The following is a 21,620-nucleotide window of genomic DNA, read 5'->3' as shown; positions in this document are numbered from 1 at the left end:
GAGCTCTGTCATATCTTTGATGAGAGTAGAGAGATTCTCCATGAACTTGCCACAGTGGGTAAGTAAAGCCAGATATGATCTGAGCTCAGTCACATTAGTTGGCACTGGAGCCTTTGCTATGGCTTCAGTCTTGTCCTGCACTGGATGTAGCCTCTAGACAAACGTCTATCCTGTGACCTAAGTAAGTGACACTGGACTGAAACAATGCACACTTGTCCCTGTTTACTCATAACCCACGCTCATGCAGCCTCTGTAACACTGCTTCTACATTCTGTAAGTGGTCCTCTGTCAATTTCCCTGTGATAAGAATGTCATCCATAAGGCACACAACCCCAGTTAACCCTGCAGGACCTGGTCCATAACACGTTGGAATATAGCTGGAGCGTTTGATACTCCATAAGGCAGTCTATTCATCTGGTATAAACCCTTCAACATGTTTATAGTCGGGAAATGCTTTGACTCTTGATCTACCTCCACTTGCTGGTAGGCCTGTGTATGGACTAACTTTGAACCATGTACCCCACGCTAGAGTAGAAAACAAGTCCTTAGTCTTTGGTAAAGGGGTTCCGGTCCACATCAACCCATGCATTTACAGTCACCATGTAATCATGACATATTCTGACACCCCCGTTTGTCTTTGGAACGCAAACTATAGGTGCTGCCCATTCACTGGATTCTATGGGTGTGATCACTCCTTGTTTTTCTAGCTCTGTAAGCTGTTTGTCTACTGCCTCTCTGAGTGCATAAGGCACCAGTCTAGCCTTACAGGTCTAGCCTTACAAAACTTTGGAACTGACACTTTCTCTGACACTTGAGTTGTGGCTTTAACTCCCTTTACTAGACCCATTTCACCACTAAACACCTCAACATATTTATCGCACTGCTGTGCAACTGGGTCTGACAGATGGTTCACTCTTGACCAATCTAATTTAAGGTGCTGAATCCAGTTTCTCCCCATTAGCTGTAACGGTTTTCTTGATGAGAAGGAGAGTCGGACCAAAATGCGGCGTGTCTATTGCAATCCAATTTTAATGAAGTAACACACTAAACACAAACACTATCAAAACAATAAACTTAACGAAAACCGAAACAGCCTATACTTGTGTAACCTAACACAGAACAATGACATCAGGACACTAAGGACAATCACCCACGACAAACTCAAAGAATATGGCTGCCTAAATATGGTTCCCAATCAGAGACAACGATAAACACCTGCCTCTGATTGAGAACCACTTCAGACAGCCATAGACTTAGCTAGAACACCCCACTAGCTACAATCCCCATACATACACACCACATACAAAAACCCATGCCACACCCTGGCCTGACCAAATAAATAAAGATAAACACAAAATACTTTGACCAGGGTGTGACAGAACCCCCCCCCCTAAGGTGCGGACTCCCGAACGCACCTCATAACAATAGGGAGGGTCCGGGTGGGCGTCTGTCCATGGTGGCGGCTCCGGCGCGGGACGTGGACCCCACTCAATCAATGTCTTAGTCCCTTCTCCTCGCGTCCCTGGATAGTCCACCCTCGCCGCCGACCATGGCCTAGTAGTCCTCACCCAGAACCCCACTGGACTGAGGAGCAGATCGGGACTGAGGGGCAGCTCGGGACTGAGGCAGCTCGGGACTGAGGGGAAGCTCAGGAGTGAAAGGAAGCTCAGGAGTGAAAGGAAGCTCAGGAGTGAAAGGAAGCTCAGGCAGGTTGATGAATCTACCAGATCCTGGTTGACTGGCAGATCCTGGTTGACTGGCAGATCCTGGCTGACTGGCAGATCTGGAAGAGTCTGGTCGACTGGCAGATCTGGAAGAGTCTGGTCGACTGGCAGATCTGGAAGAGTCTGGTCGACTGGCAGATCTGGAAGAGTCTGGTCGACTGGCAGATCTGGAAGAGTCTGGTCGACTGGCAGATCTGGAAGAGTCTGGTCGACTGGCAGATCTGGAAGAGTCTGGTCGACTGGCAGATCTGGAAGAGTCTGGTCGACTGGCAGATCTGGAAGAGTCTGGTCGACTGGCAGATCTGGAAGAGTCTGGTCGACTGGCAGATCTGGAAGAGTCTGGTCGACTGGCAGCTCTGGAAGAGTCTGGTCGACTGGCAGCTCTGGAAGAGTCTGGTCGACTGGCAGCTCTGGAAGAGTCTGGTCGACTGGCAGCTCTGGCTGCTCCATGCTGACTGGCTGCTCCATGATGACTGGCAGCTCTGGCTGCTCCATGCTGACTGGCTGCTCCATGCTGACTGGCAGCTCTGGCTGCTCCATGCTGACTGGCTGCTCCATGCTGACTGGCAGCTCTGGCTGCTCCATGCTGACTGGCTGCTCTGGCTGCTCCATGCTGACTGGCTGCTCCATGCTGACTGGCTGCTCCATGCTGACTGGCGGCCCTGGCTGCTCCATGCTGACTGGCGGCCCTGGCTGCTCCATGCTGACTGGCGGCCCTGGCTGCTCCATGCTAACTGGCAGCTCTGGCGGCTCCTTGCAGACTGGCAGCTCTGGCGGCTCCTTGCAGACTGGCAGCTTTGGCGGCTCCTTGCAGACTGGCAGCTCCTTGCAGACTGGCAGCTCTATGCAGACTGGCAGCTCCTTGCAGACTGGCAGCTCCTTGCAGACTGGCAGCTCCTTGCAGACTGGCAGCTCTATGCTAACTGGCAGCTCTATGCTAACTGGCAGCTCTATGCTAACTGGCAGTTCTGAACAGGCGGGAGACTCCGGCAGCGCTGTAGAGAAGGAAGGCTCTAACAGCGCTAAACAGGCGGGAGACTCCGACAGCGCTGGAGAGGGCTCCGACAGCGCTGGACAGGCGAGGCGCACTGTAGGCCTGATGCGTGGTGCTGGCACTGGTGGTACTGGGCCGAGGACACGCACAGGAAGCCTGGTGCGGGGAGCTGCTACCGGAGGGCTGGGGTGTGGAGGTGGTACTGGAAAAACCGGACCGTGCAGGCGCACTGGAGCTCTTGAGCACCGAGCCTGCCCAACCTTACCTGGTTGAATGCTCACGGTCGCCCTGCCAGTGCGGCGAGGTGGAATAGCCCGCACTGGACTATGCAGGCGAACCGGAGACACCGAGCGCAAGGCTGGTGCCATGTAAACCGGCCCAAGGAGACGCACTGGGGACCAGCTGCGTAGAGCCGGCTTCATGGCATTAGGCTCGACGCTCAATCTAGCCCGGCAGACACGCGGAGCTGGAATATACCGCACCGGGCTATGCACCCGCACTGGAGACACCGTGCGCACCACTGCATAACACGGTGCCTGTCCGGTCTCTCTAGCCCCCCGGTAAGCACAGGGAGTCTGCCCAGGTCTCCTACCTGGCATAGCCATACTCCCTGTTAGCCCCCCCCCCAAGAAATTTTTGGGGCTGCCTCTCAGGCTTCCATCCGCGTCGCCGTGCTGCCTTCTCATACCAGCGCCTCTCTGCTTTCACCGCCTCCATTCTACGATAACCTTCCTCGCACTGCTCCAGCGAATCCCAGGCGGGCTCCGGCACTCTCCCTGGGTCGGCCGCCCACCTGTCGATCTCCTCCCAAGTAGTATACTCCATACTGTACTCCTCCTTGGGCTGTTCCTGTTGTTTCTTCTCCCGCTGCACCTTAGTGCGGCTACACTCCCCTGGTTTAGCCCAGGGTCCTCTCCCGTCGAGGATTTCCTCCCATGTCCAGAAATCCTTATTGCGCTTCTCCTCGCGCTGCTCCTGCCTGTTGACACGCTGCTTGGTCCTTTTGTGGTGGGTGATTCTGTAACGGTTTTCTTGATGAGAAGGAGAGTCGGACCAAAATGCGGCGTGTCTATTGCAATCCATGTTTAATGAAGTAACACACTAAACACAAACACTATCAAAACAATAAACTTAACGAAAACCGAAACAGCCTATACTTGTGTAACCTAACACAGAACAATGACATCAGGACACTAAGGACAATCACCCACGACAAACTCAAAGAATATGGCTGCCTAAATATGGTTCCCAATCAGAGACAACGATAAACACCTGCCTCTGATTGAGAACCACTTCAGACAGCCATAGACTTAGCTAGAACACCCCACTAGCTACAATCCCCATACATACACACCACATACAAAAACCCATGCCACACCCTGGCCTGACCAAATAAATAAAGATAAACACAAAATACTTTGACCAGGGTGTGACATTAGCGTAGGACCCTTCCTTTTTGACACTAATAGGGATAGTGTTAACACCTGAGCACCACATTTCACTTTAAGCTCCAGCTTTCCCAAACATTGAATGGGCTGAGCTGAGTAAGTTCTCAAAACAACATCACATGGTTGCAGATTATTCTTCTTAAATCTGCAGTGGTACAGCTTCTCTGCGATAATAGATATGGCAGCCCCGGTATCTACCGCCATCTTTATATTTTCCCCGTTACATCACCATGTATGGTTTCACACAGTAAAAAGTCCAAAGTCCTTTTCTGACTGGTGATTTCCGACTGTGCTCGACACTGCAGGCAATAGCTGGATTAGAGTGTGCTGTTTGAGAGTGTTGCTTAGAAAACGCACTGTTCCCCGCAGATACTCTCGCCCTGCAAGCCCTTTCAAGATGTCCAGTCTTCTGGCACACTCTGCATTGGAACTCCTGTAGCGGCAGGTCTGCTGGGAATGTCCTGTCCCCAAACAATGAAAACCAGGCTTTGACGTCTACCTCCATCCACTCTTTCTCCCTGGAGGATCCGGGTTGATGCCCCCCCCCCCCCGTTTTGTGTTCAACTGATCGGTTCTCAACTGAGACGGTGTCTGCTGGAATTTAACATCTTACCCCGCAGCTCCACACTGGCAACTCCATAAACTAGGTCCCTCAGCTGATCCTCTAGTACAGCCTCAAACTCACATGTAGCCGCCAGTACCTTTAGTGATGCTATATACACAGCTAACGTCTCTCACGCCAACTGTTTCCCATTCCAAAAAACATACGTCTCACTCAACACATTCCGTTTTGGTGCATACAATCTCTCAGACCTGAAATGAGCTCGTGGAAGCTAGCCTCTCCCTGCTTCTTCGGCGCTGGCAAATCTTTCAGCAGCGTAAACGTCTTTGAACCCACGACTGATAGAAACACTGCTCTTCTTCAGTCGTCAGCTAACTCGTTGGCCTCCAAAAACTCAAAAAAATCGCTCCTCATATGTGCTGAAGATCTCGTTCGCCTCCTGGAAACACAAACTGGTCTCACTACTTAAGTGCCATGGCTCTCATTAACCCATGCACCTTTACTTCCCAGATGACCAGCTACTTTACTAGTACAAACTAACTTTTTAGCTTGTTCACTCATTTGGTCATCAGTAGTCTGAGGATTTAAAAAAAAAAATCTGTTATTCTCGTCACCAGTTGGTGAATCTTAAGACTCTGGGTTATTTTACTGAAAACTCTGAAGCGTGCTTATAATAAACGGAACAGATTTATTTCATGTTCTCCTTAATACATTCCAGTCGACCTGTCTCTACAGTGTCTTCAGCCCAACTCACCAAATTATCATTAAACTTTACCTGACCTTGCATCTTGTAATCCGATCACTTCAATGCCAGAACGGAAACCCTATTGTCATTTGTTAATTCAAATAACTATGCTCACAAATCCCAATGGCTACTTGCAACTATTTTAAATCTAAACTCATTAACACATGATACATTTCTCAACACACAACACTGTCTCTTAGTCTTCTATTTTTCTGTCTCTTGTCTACCCTCCTCTCTCGCCCTGTCCTGGCTGTAAAAAGTGTCAAAGTAAACAATTGTTTTAATAGTAATTTCACAGGGTTCTTCACCTCACCTGCAAATTCTTTGTAACCATGTTTGACTTTTTCACTACCTGTATTTCACCAGTTACAATTTGTGCAAATAAATACAACTAATTAGAATCTATAGAGCAGCTTGAAGTGATACTGTATACTATGTGCTCAACACACCTCTGTTCTCTCTGCATCTGTCCTCTTCTGTGACTTGGTCTGTATTGTCTGTTGCCGTCACAGGATCTTGTTTGTTACTCCTTTGTCTATCATCTTTTGTTATGGCCTCTTCTGTTCTTCTGGTGTCTACTCCATCATATCCTATTCTTCTGTTGCTGTTTCTGTGTCTTGTATCTCTGTGGTGTCTCTCCATAATATCCTCCTTTTCTGTTGCTATCTCTGTGTCTTGTCTGGTGGTTCTCTCCATCGTGTTCTACTCTTTTGTTGCTCTCTGTGTCTTGTCTGTTGTCTCACTCCATCATATCAGACTCTTCTGTTGCTGTCTCTGTGTCTTGTTTGGTGTCTCTCTCCATCATGTCCTACTCTTCTGTTGCTCTCTGTGTCTTGTTTGGTGTCTCTCTCCATCATGTCCTACTCTTCTGTTGCTCTCTGTGTCTTGTCTGGTGTCTCTCTCCATCACATCCGAATCTTCTGTTGCTATTTCTGTGTCTTGTCTGGTGTCACCCCCCATCCTATCCTACTCTGTTGGTATCTCGGTGCCTTCTCTGATGTGTCTCTCTCCCATCATATCTTATTCTTCATGTTTCTGTCTCTGTGTCTTGTCTGGTGTCTCTCTCCATCATGTCCTACTCTTCTGTTGCTCTCTGTGTCTTGTCTGTTGTCTCTCTCCATAATATCCTCATTTTCTGTTGCTGCCTCTGTGTCTTCTCTGATGTGTCTCTCTCCATCATATCCAACTTTTCTGTTGTTGTCTCTGGTTCTTGTCTGGTGTCTCTCTCCATCATATACTATTCTTCTGTTGCTATCTATGTGGCTTGCCTGGTGTCTCTCTTCACCATATCCAACTATTTTGTTGCTATCTATGTGTCTTGTCTGATGTGTCTCTCTCCATCATGTCCTACTCTTCTGTTGCTATCTATGTGGCTTGTCTGGTGTCACCCTCCATCATATCCAACTCTGTTGGTGTCTCTGTCTTTTCTGATGTGTCTCTCTCCATCATATCTAATTCTGCATGTTGCTGTCTCTGTGTCTTGTCTGGTGTCTCTCTCCATCATGTTATACTCTTCTGTTGCTCACTGTGTCTTGTCTGGTGTCTCTCTCCATCATATCAGACTCTTCTGTTGCTCTCTGTGTCTTGTTTGGTGTCTCTCTCTCCATCAAATCCAACTCTTCTGTTGCTCTTTGTGTTTGTCTGGTGTGTCTCTCTTCATCATATATTATTCTGCATGTTGCTGTCTCTGTGTCTTGTCTGGTGTCTCTCTCCATCATGTTCTACTCTTCTGTTGCTCACTGTGTCTTGTCTGGTGTCTCTCTCCATCATATCAGACTCTTCTGTTGCTGTCTCTGTGTCTTGCTTGCTGTCACCTTTCATTATATCCTACTCTGTTGCTGTCTGTCTTCTCTGATGTGTCTCTTTCCATCATGTCCTACTCTTCTGTTGCTGTCTCTGGTTCTTGTCTAGTGTCTCTCTCCATCATATCCTATTCTTCTGTTGCTGTCTATGTGAATTGCCTGGTGTCTCTCTCCATCACATCTTATTCTGCATTTTGCTGTCTCTGTCTCCGACAAACAATCAATACAGGACTAAGATCGAATCGTGCTACACCGGCTCCAACGCTTGTCAGATGTAGCAGGGCCTGCAAACTGTAGCACACGAGCTAAATAACTTCTATGCTCACTTCGAGGCAAGTAACACTGAAACATGCATGAGAGCATCAGCTGTTTTGGACGACCATGTGATCAGGCTCTCCGCAGCCAATGTGACTAAGACTTTTAAACAGGTCAACATTCATAGGGCCACAGGACCAGACAGATAACCAGGACGTGTACTCTGAGCATGCGCAGACCAACTGGCAAGTGTGTTCACTGACATTTTCAACCTATCCCTATCTCAGTCTGTAATACCAATACCATAGTCCCTGTGCCCAACAACACTAAGGTAAACTGTCTAAATGACTACCGACCCATAGCACTCATGTCTGTAGCCATGAAATGCTTTGAAAGGCTGGTCATGGCTAACATCAATACCATTATCCCAGAAACCATAGACAGACTCCAATTTGCATACCGCACCAACAGGTCCACAGATGATGCAATCTCTATTGCACTCCACGCTGCCCTTTCACACCTGGACAAAAGGAACACCTATGTGAGAATGTTATTAATTTACTTGAATTTTCTTAAAACTGCATTGTTGGTTAAAGGGCTTGTAAGTAAGCATTTCCCTGTAAGGTCTGCACCTGTTGTATTCTCACGGCTCATGTGACAAATACAATTTGATTTGATTTGGTTGTCTGGTGTCTCTCCATCATATGCTGTTCTTCTGTTGCTGTCTCTGTCTTGTCTGGTGTCTCTCTCTGTCACAGATCCCTCGGGAACTTTCATTGTGCACACCTGGCCCCTATTCCCACTGATTGTATTTGTATATATGTGCCCTTTGTTCACCATGGTCATGTCGATTATTGTTACAATGTCCGTTGGTGTGTGTGAGTACCTGTGCTGTTTGTTTTGACTTTCGTGCCATTGTGGATTGCACAGATGATTACGGGTCTCGACCTATGTGTTAATCATTGTGCGTGTCTGTTATTTATTCAAGGTACTCCTCGCTTCTCACTCATTTAGTTTTGGGTTTCTACCCTGTGTTTTGTTACATGTTTGTTTGGTCTTTGTCACCGTGACTTTACACGCATGCCGTAATTTGGGTGTAATAAAAAAAACTATTACGCATTCCTGCGTCTGTTTCCCAAATCTCTTCATACCAGTGTGACACTCTCCCTCGTCTACTCTTCTGTTGCTGTCTCTGTGTCTTCTCTGGTGTGTCTCTCTAACATGAATCCTAAATACAGGAACCATTTTCTTTTGTTAATCTCTGCAGGTTTGTCATTCAATTTATTGGAACATGGTGGAGATAGATGCAACATAGATCTCAAAACCCCTTTTTATCCATAGGGTTTTCAGCTGTTAGCTTCGCTCACAGTTGGCTGCGTGTGAACTACAATTCCGATGCTACGTTCTAATGTTTAGAAACGTCAATAATCATTGCTTGCAAAAAGTTTTTTTGAAACATATGCTGATATGCCCTTTTTCTTTCATATCAGAGAGAATTAATAATATTATTTAAAAAAAATATGTACAAATTTGCACAGATGCCTCCAGTTGATGAACTACACTTCCTCCCAAGTTAAGCTTACACATAGGTGTTCGGAGCATGCTAGATAGCTAATTAGCACATGTGGCTGCCTATGTCTTCCTTCTGTCTTCCATAAACAAGCGCTGTAACAAAGAGATATGACTGTGTGTGAACATTAACCCTAACATTAACCCTAACAGTATAAAACTGTGTAATAATTTAAACTTCGGTATTTTGGATATGAAACCCTTTATCTACATCCCAGAGTCAGATTAACTTTTGGATATAATTTTTATGGCTCTTTGTGCAGTTTAAAGAAAGTTGCTAACTAGCAATACCGCAATGACTAAGTCTATGGTATCAGCTAGCATGCTAGGAGATACCATAGATTTCCAGTCATTGCGCTAACACTAGTTAGCATTGACTCGCAAAAGAAGCCTAACTTCCTTCATATTGGACGCAGAGACTTACACATAGTATCCATGAGTTCATCTGACTCTGGGAAGTAATGGACTCATTGCCAAAATCCTGAAGTATCCCTTTAACCTTTTGTTTATGGAAAATTATTTATCGCTGATATGAAATATACATTCCTTATGTTTCCAAAACTGGACTGCAAGCAATGTTTTTTTAGACAGCATCGGTGCTCCTAACAAAACTCCCCGGGACAGAAGGTACTATCGTCAATAGTTAGCGTCGATGAATGGGTTGCATGCAACCATACTCTAAGGCAGTACATTTTTCTAAATCCAGGTTGAGGCTTTCTCATCCGCAGGAATTTACTCTGTACTCGCTCATGCTCTCTCCACCCGGTAAAAGTCTCCCAGACTTTAATAAAAACGAACATGTCCCCATCCCCCTGTCCCCAGGTGAGTTTGCTGGGCTATGGAACTCTAGAGCATTATAAAAACCTGCCACCCTATTGTCAGCTATCCGCAGACCGTTCCCTGAGGAAGGCTTTCAATGGCCACATTTTGTATATAAATAATCACTTTTTGATAGCATGTTTGTCACGTTGGTCTTCACATTTTTACTAACTTCTGTGGAAACATCAAGACAAATACACTAAGAGCTTATGATTCAAAAGGTCTAAAATAAATGCAAGTCTAATGTCCAGAGTGAATACATTTTTATTCAAGTATAAGATACACATCACACATGTGTGCCATCTAAAATATAAATCCCAGATAAGTAAAAAAGGGAATATACAGTCAATCGGTGCCTGCATCCGTAACAGTTTGAGTGATTACATGTTAGAATGGCTGCGAGACAGGAAGAGAGAGACTGTTGCTGTACTCCCGGGTAAGGCTCTTGCTTCCGGTACCACTGAAGGCCCCCAGTATTCAGTCAGGCAGCTTGTCAAAGCATGCAGTGGCCTGATAGGGAGATGCATTCAGTACATTTCATGTGGTGAAGTGACTGCTCTGCAAGGTATTGGGCAAGAGCTTTCTTCCCAGGCCTGAATTTACAAAGCACCTCCAGTGACCTAGGACCAGCTCCCCCTTGTCAATGCAATCACCATTGTGATCTAAAAGGCTAAACTGATCCTAAATCAGCACTCCCACTCAAAGGTGCTTAGTGAATACAGGCCCTGTTCTGTCAGATAGCTGATTTCTAGTACTTTAACTCCATCACCACCTGAAATGCTGCACCAGAAACATGAAGTCAGTACCTATGCTAACAAATAAGAGACTCAGGTAGACTCATGGGGCGGCAGGTAGCCTAGTGGGTAGAGTGTTGGGCAAGTAATCAAAAGGTTGCTAGATTGAATCCCTGAGCTACAAGGTATAAATGTTTCATTCTGCGCCTGAACAAGGCAGGTAACCCACAGTTAACCCACTGCCTCTAGGCTGTCATTGTAAATAAGAATTTGTTCTTAATTAACTGACATGCCAAGTTAAACAAGGGTTAAATATATCTATTTTTAAATATACACGAGCCAATTATACCAAAAGAACACTGCCTATTTGCAGTGAAATCAAGAGGGGCATTTTTCTAGCCAATGTTTTCAGTCACCAATGCATCAATAAACAAGCAGAGGAATGGAGTAGTTTGACAAAAAGTGTTAAATAGTCAGTAACTAGTCTTTAAAATATAGCTTGCACATATAGTGGAGAGGGTAGTAAGGTTTAAGTTCCTCGGCGTACACATCACGGACAAACTGAATTGGTCCACCCACACTGACAGCGTTGTGAAGAAGGCGCAGCAGCGCCTCTTCAACCTCAGGAGTCTGAAGAAATTTGGCTTGTCACCAAAAGCACTCACAAACTTCTACAGATGCACAATCGAGAGCTTCCTATTGGACTGTATCACCGCCTGGTACGGCAACTGCTCCGCCCACAACCGTAAGGCTCTCCAGAGGGTAGTGAGGTCTGCACAACGCATCACCGGGGGCAAACTACCTGCCCTCCAGGACACCTATACCAGCCGATGTCACAGGAAGGCCATAAAGATCATCAAGGACAACAACCACTCGAGCCACTGCCTGTTCACCCCGCTATCATCCAGAAGGCGAGGTCAGTACAGGTGCATCAAAGCAGGGACCGAGAGACTGAAAAACAGCTTCTATCTCAAGGCCATCAGACTGTTAAACAGCCACCACTAACATTGAGTGGCTGCTGCCAACATACTGACTCAACTCCAGCTCACTTTAATAATGGGAATTGATGGAAATTTATGGAAAAAATGTATCACTAGCCACTTTAAACAATGCCACTTAATATAATGTTTACATACCTTACATTACTCATTGCAAATGTACATGTATATACTGTACTCTATATCATCTATTGCATCTTGCCATCTTTATGTAATACATGTATCACTAGCCACTTTAAACTATGACACTTTTATGTTTACATACCCTACATTACTCATCTCATATGTATATACTGTACTCGATACCATCTACTGCATCTTGCCTATGCCGCTCTGTACCATCACTCATTCATATATCTTTATGTACATATTCTTTATCCCTTTACACTTGTGTGTATAAGGTAGTAGTTGTGGAATTGTTAGGTTAGATTACTCGTTGGTTATTACTGCATTGTCGGAACTAGAAGCACAAGCATTTCGCTACACTCGCATTAAAAACCTCTTTTGGAAAGGCGTACCGCCAGTGCCCGGCCTCGACAACATCGAGAAATTGCAGAGTGCGAAATTCAAAATACAAAATTCGTAATGCTAAACATTAATGAAAATACAAGTGTTTTACATCGGATAAAAGTTTAACTTCTTGTTAATCCAGCCGCTTTGTCAGATTTCAAAAAGGCTTTACTGCGAAAGCATACCATGCGACTATCTGAGGACAGCGTTACGCTTACAAAAGCAAAATAACAAAACAAGCAGAGTCAGAAATAGGGATAAAAAGTCAGAAATAGCGATAAAATAAATCCCTTACCTTTAAATAAATTCCTCTGTTTGCAATCCAAAGGATCCCAGCTACAACACAAATGGTTGTTTTGTTTGATAAATTCCTTCTTTATATCCCAAAAAATGTCAGTTAGGTTGGCACGCTTCATTCAATAATCCACCGGTTTCCCCTCGTTCAAAATACATGCAAAACAAAACGAAATACATCCCAAACGTTACCAATAAACTTGGTCCAAACAAGTCAAACAACGTTTCTAATCAATCCTCAGGTACCCTAATATGTAAATAAACAATCAAATTTAAGACGGAGAATAGTAAGTTCAATACCGGAGATAAATAACAAAGTGCGCACTCTCATCCACGCGCATCATAACACAGCCAAAATGGGAGCCACTCAGAAAAACTACAAATTCTAGCTAATTATTCAAAAAACAAGCCTGAAACTCTTTCTAATGACTGTTGACATCTACTAGATGCCCTAGTAACTGCTATCTGGGATGTATTCCTTTTATATTAACATAGACAGCCATTATAATGAGAGGTGAGCCCTGCGGATGGATTCTCTTCGGGTTTTCGCCTGCTATATCGGTTCTGTTATACTCACATACATTATTTTAATGGTTTTGGAAACTTCAGAGTGTTTTCTATCAAACACTACCAATTATATGCATATCCTAGCTTCTGGGCCTGAGTGACAAGCAGTTTACATTGGGCACCTCATTCAACTTCCAAATACTGCCCCCTATCCACAAGAAGTTTGAAGACATGAAGGTCAGTCAATATGGAACATTTCAAGAACTTTGAAAGTTGCAAAAAACATCAAATGCTATGATGAAACTGGCTCTCATGAGGACCTCCAAAGGATTGGAAGACCCAGAGTTACCTCTGCTGCAGAGTATAAGTTCATTAGAGTTACCAGCCTCAGAAATTGCAGCCCAAATAAATGCTTCACAGAGTTCAAGTAACTGTCACGTTCTGACCTCTATTTCCTTTGTTTTTGTATTTATTTAGTATGGTCAGGGCGTGAGTTGGGTGGGCAGTCTATGTTTGTTTTTCTATGTTTTGGTCTAGTTCTATGTTCGGCCTGATATGGTTCTCAATCAGAGGCAGGTGTTCGTCATTGTCTCTGATTGGGAACCATATTTAGGTAGCCTGGGTTTCACTGTGTGTTTGTGGGTGATTGTTCCTGTCTTTGTGTAGTGTTCACCAGATAGGCTGTATTAGGTTTCACGTTCCGTTTGTTGTTTTCGTATTCGTTTAGTTATTTCATGTATCGTCAATTATTGATTAAAGAACATGAGTAATCACCACGCTGCATTTCGGTCCTCTCTCTCAACAAACGAAGAACGCCGTTACAGAATCACCCACCGCAACAGGACCAAGCGGCGTGGTAACGGGCAACAGCGGCACAAGGAGGAATGGACTTGGGATGATGTGTTGGACGGCAAGGGTTGCTACACATGGGAGGAGATCCTGGCGGGAAAGGATCGCCTTCCATGGGAACAGGTGGAGGCAGCGAGGAGAGCAGAGGCAGTCGGAGAGAGGAGCCGGCGATATGAGGGAACACGGTTGGCAAGGAAGCCCGGGAGTCAGCCCCAAAAATTTCTTGGGGGGGGGCTAACAGGGAGTATGGCTACGCCAGGTAGGAGACCTGAGCCAACTTCCTGTGGTTACCGGGGGGCTAGAGAGACCGGGCAGGCACCGTGTTATGCTGTGGAGCGCACGGTGTCCCCAGTGCGGGTGCACAGCCCGGTGCGGTACATTCCAGCTCCGCGTATCGGCCGGGCTAGAGTGGGCATCGAGCCAAGTGCCATGAAGCCGGCTCTACGCATCTGGTCTCCAGTGCGTCTCCTTGGGCCGGCTTACATGGCACCAGCCTTGCGCACGGTGTCCCCGGTTCGCCTGCATAGCCCAGTGCGGGCTATTCCACCTCGCCGCACTGGCAGGGCGACCGGGACCATTCAACCGGGTAAGATTGGGCAGGCTCGGTGCTCAAGAGCTCCAGTGCGCCTGCACGGCCCGGTCTATCCATCACCACCTCCACGCACCAGCCCTCCGGTGGCAGCTCCCCGTACCAGGCTGTCTCTCCGGCCCATCCTTGCAGGGGCTCTCTCCTCTCCAGCGCTGCCGGAGTCTCCCGCCTGTCCGGCGCCTCTGCCGGAGCCTCCCGCCTGTCCGGCGCCGCTGCCGGAGTCTCCCGCCTCTCCGGCGCTACCAGGGCCTTCCGTTTCTCCAGCGTTGCCGGAGCTTCCCGTCAGCCCAGCGCCGCCAGCGCCGCCCGTCTGCCCAGCGCCATCTGAGCCGCCCGTCTGCCCAGCGCCATCTGAGCCGCCCGTCTGCCCAGCGCCGCCAGCGCCGCCCGTCTGCCCAGCGCCGCCAGTGCCGCCCGTCTGCCCAGCGCCGCCAGTGCCGCCCGTCTGCCAGGAGCCGCCAGTGCCGCCCGTCTGCCAGGGGCCGCCAGTGCCGCCCGTCAGCCAGGGGCCGCCAGTGCCGCCCGTCAGCCAGGGGCCGCCAGTGCCGCCCGTCAGCCAGGGGCCGCCAGTGCCGCCCGTCAGCCAGGGGCCGCCAGTGCCGCCAGTCAGCCAGGGGCCGCCAGTGCCGCCAGTCAACCAGGGGCCGCCAGTGCCGCCCGTCAGCCAGGGGCCGCCAGTCAGCCAGGGGCCGCCAGTGCCGCCAGTCAACCAGGGGCCGCCAGTGCCGCCAGTCAGCCAGGGGCCGCCAGTGCCGCCCCTCCGCCCGGAGCAGCTGCCCCTCTGTCCCGAGCAGCTGCCCCTCTGTCCCGAGCAGCTGTCCCTCTGTCCCGAGCAGCTGTCCCTCTGTCCCGAGCAGCTGCTTCACCTCTGTCCCGAGCAGCTGCTTCACCTCTGTCCCGAGCAGCTGCTTCACCTCTGTCCCGAGCTGCCCCTCTGTCCCAAGCAGCCCCTCTGTCCCGAGCTGCTGCCGCCCTTCTGTCCCGAGCAGCTGCCGCCCCTCTGTCCCGAGCTGCTGCCGCCCCTCTGTCCCGAGCAGCTGCCGCCCCTCTGTCCCGAGCAGCTGCTTCACCTCTGTCCCGAGCTGCCCCTCTGTCCCAAGCAGCCCCTCTGTCCAGTGGGGTCATTGAGAGGGGTGGGCATGGTGAGTAAGCCACGGAGGCGGACAGTAAGGCGGACTGAGACAATGGCAAAGTGGGGTCCGCGTCCCGCGCCAGAGCCGCCACCGCGGACAGACGCCCACCCAGACCCTCCCCTATAGGTCAAGGTTTTGCGGCCGGAGTCCGCACCTTTGGGGGGGGGTACTGTCACGTTCTGACCTCTATTTCCTTTGTTTTTGTATTTATTTAGTATGGTCAGGGCGTGAGTTGGGTGGGCAGTCTATGTTTGTTTTTCTATGTTTTGGTCTAGTTCTATGTTCGGCCTGATATGGTTCTCAATCAGAGGCAGGTGTTCGTCATTGTCTCTGATTGGGAACCATATTTAGGTAGCCTGGGTTTCACTGTGTGTTTGTGGGTGATTGTTCCTGTCTTTGTGTAGTGTTCACCAGATAGGCTGTATTAGGTTTCACGTTCCGTTTGTTGTTTTCGTATTCGTTTAGTTATTTCATGTATCGTCAATTATTGATTAAAGAACATGAGTAATCACCACGCTGCATTTCGGTCCTCTCTCTCAACAAACGAAGAACGCCGTTACAGTAACAGACACATCTCAACATCAACTGTTCAGAAGAGACTGTGTGAATCAGGCCTTCATGGTCGAATTGTTGCAAAGAAACCACTACTAAAGGACACCAAAAGTAAGAAGAGACTTGCTAGGCCAAGAAACACGAGCAATTAACATTAGACCAGTGGAAATGTGTCCTTTGGTCTGGAGTCAAATTTGAGATTTTTGGTTCCAACCGCTGTGTCTTTGTGCTAGGCCAAGAAACACGAGCAATTAACATTAGACCAGTGGAAATGTGTCCTTTGGTCTGGAGCCAAATTTGAGATGTTTGGTTCCAACCGCTGTGTCTTTGTGGGAGGTAGGGTGGTCAGTGAACGGATGATCTCCGCATGTGTATTTCCCACCGTAAAGCATGGAGGAGGAGGTGTTATGGTGTGGGGTTGCTTTGCTCGTGACACTGCCCGTAATTTATTTAGAATTCAACTTAACCAGCATGACTACCACAGCATTCTACAGCAATACTTCTGGTTTGGGTTTAGTGGGACTATAATTTGTTGCAACAGGACAATGACCCAACACACCTCCAGGCTGAGTAAGGGCTATTTGACCAAGAAGGAGAGTCATGGAGTGCTGCATCAAATTACCTGGTCTCCACAATTCCCAGACCTTAAACAAACTGAGATGGTTTGGGATGAGTCAGACCACAGAGTGAAGGAAAAGCAGCCAACAGGTGCTCATCATATGTGGGAACTCTTTCAAGTTTGTTGGAAAAGCATTCCAGGTGAAGCTGTCATCAAGGCTGTCATCAAGGCAAAGGGTGGCTATTTCACTTTTTTGGTTACTTCATGATTCCATGATTCATGTTATTTCATAGTGTTGATGCGTTCACTATTATTCTACAATGTAGAAAACAGTAAGAATAAAGAAAAACCCTGAGTATGAGTAGGTGTTCTAAAACGTTGGACCGATAGTGTATGCCGGACCTTGCGTTAGTGCATCCTTGGAAATGGCCTGAGAGGCCCTGGCAGCGCATCCATATCGAATTTGCTGAAAAGGGAAAGCACCAGTTCTTAGTAGTTCCGGATACATACTCACACTGGCCAGAAGTGTATGAGTAATACTTCAGCTGCAGCCACAGTGGAGACACTCTGTGGAATGTTCTCAGCCTATGGGTTAGTTGAAGAGTGTGTTTCAGTCAATGGGCCGCAGCTGGTGTCAAACGAGATGGAGACATTCTTCCAGTTGAATGGGGTGAAACACATCCAGTCGGCTCCATATCATGCAGCTTCAAATGGGGCAGCAGAGCAATATGTACAGAATCTACAACAGGCTCTAGAGAAGCACAAATCATCAGGATTTTTTTTTTAAATCAGGAAAAACAGTGGTTGTCTGAGATTACCAGGGAGGAGAGAGAGAGAAATGGGTACCCATTGTTGTGAAAAGGCTACTTGGTCCTGTAACATACTTGGTGGAGACTAAAGAAAAATTGTGTAAGAAGCATGTGGATCAAATGATGACGCAACACAATGAAAGAGAAGACCTGAATGTGTCAGAGTGGAACATCTCTGGTTGGGACTTGGACACTACAACTGTGACGGGCACGCATACAGAGACACAGATTGTGCCAGGCCATGAGCCTGAGGCTCCAGAGCGACATGAGAGGCCAAAAAGGGCCAGAAGGCCTCCGGACCGATTGGATCTGTAAACGGGTTGTATATGAGTTGATATGTGAAAAACTGTTTTGGAAAACCCATCATGTTCATCAAGGATGTTTTCAGAGGAAGTGAGAATTTCCAGGGAGGAGTGTGGTGTACTGAGAAATGTATAATGCTTTAATGAGTTTACATTTAAATGATTGCAAACGTGTCAATGGGGATTCCCTTCTGGCATTGAAATTATTGGATTACGAGATGCATGGGCGGGTAAAGTTCAATGATATATTGGGCTGGGTGTCAACTGGAATGTTTTTTATTTAACTAGGCAAGTCAATTAAGAACACATTCTTATTTACAATGACAGCCTTCCAGGGAACAGTGGGTTAACTGCCTTGTTCAGGGGCAGAACAACAGATTTTTTTTTTTCAGCTCAGGAATTCAATCCAGCAACCTTTTGATTACTGGCCCAATGCTCTAACCACTAGGCTACCTGCCATGGTTCTATTAAGGCGAACATGTAATAAATCTGTTCCGTTTATTATAAGCACGCTTCAGTAAAAGAACCCAGCATCTTAGGATGCAACAGACAACAGCAGACACAGAGAAAGCTACGGAGAGAGGCAGAGGAGGGGTGAGAAAACAGTAGACTAACACTTAAAGCTGCTCAATGGATTCTACTTCTTGCACCGTGTGTGTGTGAGAAAGAGAGGGCGAGGGTGTTTGAGTACTGGGATTCTTTAATCAGTGTGGCTCATTGGAAAGGTCAGTGTCTATGTTTGAAGTTGTTTAGTGGTATGGAGGTTTTTGGCAATATCCTGTAGATGTATGTGTTCCAGAGTAGAGCGTAGAGAATGTTCCAGAGTTGAGAGACCCACAGTAGCTACTGTAATTGAGTACTGACAGTGTCTGCTGTGCCAGGTGAGAAGGTGAAGTTACCTGAAAAATAACTCATTTCTCAGTGTTCATCTCAATTTGCACCAAATCCATGCATTTCGCTGTTGAACTTCCTTATGTTTTGGGCTGGGGGAGGACTCCCCTACTGGCTCTGTGCCAAGCCCCCAATGTCTTCAAATCCTAGGAGCGCCCCTGGATTTCCATTGGCTTTTGTTTCCTCTCCTCTTCAATGTATCTGTTATAAAGAACACATTGCTGAGAAGCACTGTACTATTCTCATGCTGCCGCTGTTGCATATTAAATATAAATCATTGCGACCATCCCTGAAAAAACATTACAGCTATTATTCTGATGGAAACTAAAGTATTGATGGGGATGAGGCCTCAGAAGAGAACGTTTTAGTTGATTATTTTTGCACATCTATAATTCACAACAACAGGGTCAATTCAGCTTCAAGTCTCTTGTCTTGGCTTCTTTGCAAAAAGTCACTTACTCAAACAGGAATTCTTACTCAAATCAACGAATGAAAAACAACAAGAACAAGCAGTGATCAGCCATGTGTTGTCCTTTTGCCGCCAGCATATATTCTGAATCATGGAGTCCTTCAGTTTGCAGTCAGGTCCAGTTATAGATGGTTTCTGGTTCTGTCTAGAAGCCAGGTAAAGTGCCCTTGATGGTGGGGGGGGGGGGGGGGGGGGGGGGGGGGGGGGGGGGTTAGCTCCTATTAACTGATGCCGGGTCAGATTCTACCTTTAGTTTTCTTTGGTGAAGACTACTTTCATTAGGATTATAAGAACTCTGGCCTTTAGCGCTGGGCATGGTGTGTTCGTGCTCATAGTGTTAACTTGTGGATAGATGGCGAGCTGTGTTTCTTCTGCTCTGACTGACCTTATACACCTTGCAGAGATGCCAACTCCCAGACCTTGTCAGGCCTTGTGTCAGAAACATATTTTGCCTATCTGATATGTGCCCTCTGCATGATTCTACAGCAACGCACTCATTCCTCAGAAAATTGTGGAGAAAAAATGTCAACAGGTCAAAGGAATGGGGAGGGAATAATAATGCCTATTTTAGGTACGCCTGCTTTAGATAAAGAGATATCAAAGCAAGCAGAAAACATGTGCAATATAGCGATCAAAACATGTGCAATATAATGATCAAAACACTGTGTGTGTGGGTGCGGGTGCGGGTGTGTCTGAGTATATGCTTGTGCATCACGAATGTGTGTGTGTGTGTGATCCACCATCATTATCATGCCTTACACCCATGGTTGGCCTCAGGCACAACCTGACTGAGGTGAAATATCTTTTAATGGTCAAGTTTGATGGATACCTGTACTTCATATAGCCCCCACAGGGTGTGTCAGCAGAGCATGATGAAACCACCAAGCAACCCTGATACCTGTTACCAGTGGGACTTCAGTTTTTCCACTCATCCCATCCACCTGGCAGAACGAGAAAAGCTGTCAAACATCTGAAAAATCTATCGTCATCAAAATTTAAACAGAAGAAAAGGTGCAGCTCTATATAAAGGTAGTGAAAAGTTTTGCAGTTTGAAATAGAAAAAGAAAGACCAAATCAAAGCACGAAAACCCGAGGCTCTCGCCAGAAACAGCTCTGATTTAATGAGTCTTCACAGATCTTAACATTTTGTTGTTCTGTTTTCAGGAGTGTACGTGTGTGTGTGTGTGTGTGTGTGTGTGTGTGTGTGTGTGTGTGTGTGTGTGTGTGTGTGTGTGTGTGTGTGTATGTGTGTGTGTGTGTGTGTGTGTATCCTTTGAGAACAGGTGTTCTGCCATGAGATATTTATAGGACCAGTGCAAGGCAATGTCATAACAGTGCAATAGTGTGTGGAGAGGCTGCCATGCCACATTCCCTCACACACACTTACACACACACATAAACACTGTAAATACATGAAGGCAGTTGACATCAGATTGCACTTCAGAAGAAAAGAGATAACAAGTGAACTTTCACAGTAGCTTTGCCTCTCCTTCCATCTGATGTAAGAATGATAATGAAAAGGGTAATAAAATAGCGATGGATCATAAAATATGTGTGCTTGTTTGTCTGTCTGTCTGTTTGTCTGTGTGTGTGTGAGAGAGCATGTGTGTGTGTGTATGTGTGTGTGTGTGTGTGTGTGTATCGATATCCCCTTCAAAGCAAAAATCAGCCTCTGCTGGCTTATCTGTGCTGTATGCTATTCTGAATGCCTGCAGCTACACACTTAGAAAAAAGGGTTTTCGGCTGTCCTTAAAGGAGAACCCTTTTCAGCACCAGGGAGAACCCTTTTTGGTTCCACATAGAACCCCCTGTGGAACCAAAAAACCTTACCTGGAACCAAAAAGGGTTATCCTATGGGGACAGCAGAAGAACCCTTTTAGGTTCTAGATAGCACCTTTTATTCTAAGGGGAAAGGGGATTCCTAGTCAGTTGCACAACTAAATACATTCAACCAGGATGTCTTTCACATTTCTCCCAATGCCTCTGAATCAGAGAGATCCAGGGGAGCTGCCTTAATCGACGTCATAGGCACCTGAAGACCAGTTGTTGTTCGGGGATAACTGCCTTGTTCAAGGACAGAACTGCATATTTTGTACACCTTGCCAGGTCAGGGATTTAAACCAGCGACCTTTCGGTTACTGGCATAATGCTCCCTATACTCTTCTCCTCTCCATCCTCTCCTCTCCCCTTCCCTCCGTCCTTATCTCTGGACAGCTCCAGAACCCTGCCTCGGTCTGGAAGTTCAGCACTTTTTCCTCCGTGGAACGCTTTTTCTTTGAAATATAATCCTAAACAGTACTGCAGAGTCACCTGGGATTCAGATGGTTCAAGAACAGGGTTCTAAGGTTTCTATCCTAGTTAGAAGTTAGAAAAGCCAAGGCTAGCTTTTTCAAGCAGAAATTTGCTTCTTGCAACACTAACTCAAAAAAGTTCTGGGACACTGTAAAGTCCATGGAGAATAAGAACACCTCCTCCCAGCTGCCCACTGCACTGAAGATAGGAAACA

Source organism: Oncorhynchus mykiss, chromosome Y, assembly GCF_013265735.2.
Source record: "Oncorhynchus mykiss isolate Arlee chromosome Y, USDA_OmykA_1.1, whole genome shotgun sequence".
Taxonomy (NCBI): domain Eukaryota; kingdom Metazoa; phylum Chordata; class Actinopteri; order Salmoniformes; family Salmonidae; genus Oncorhynchus; species Oncorhynchus mykiss.
The sequence above is the reverse complement of the archived record's forward strand: the minus strand, read 5'-3'. Positions refer to the sequence as shown.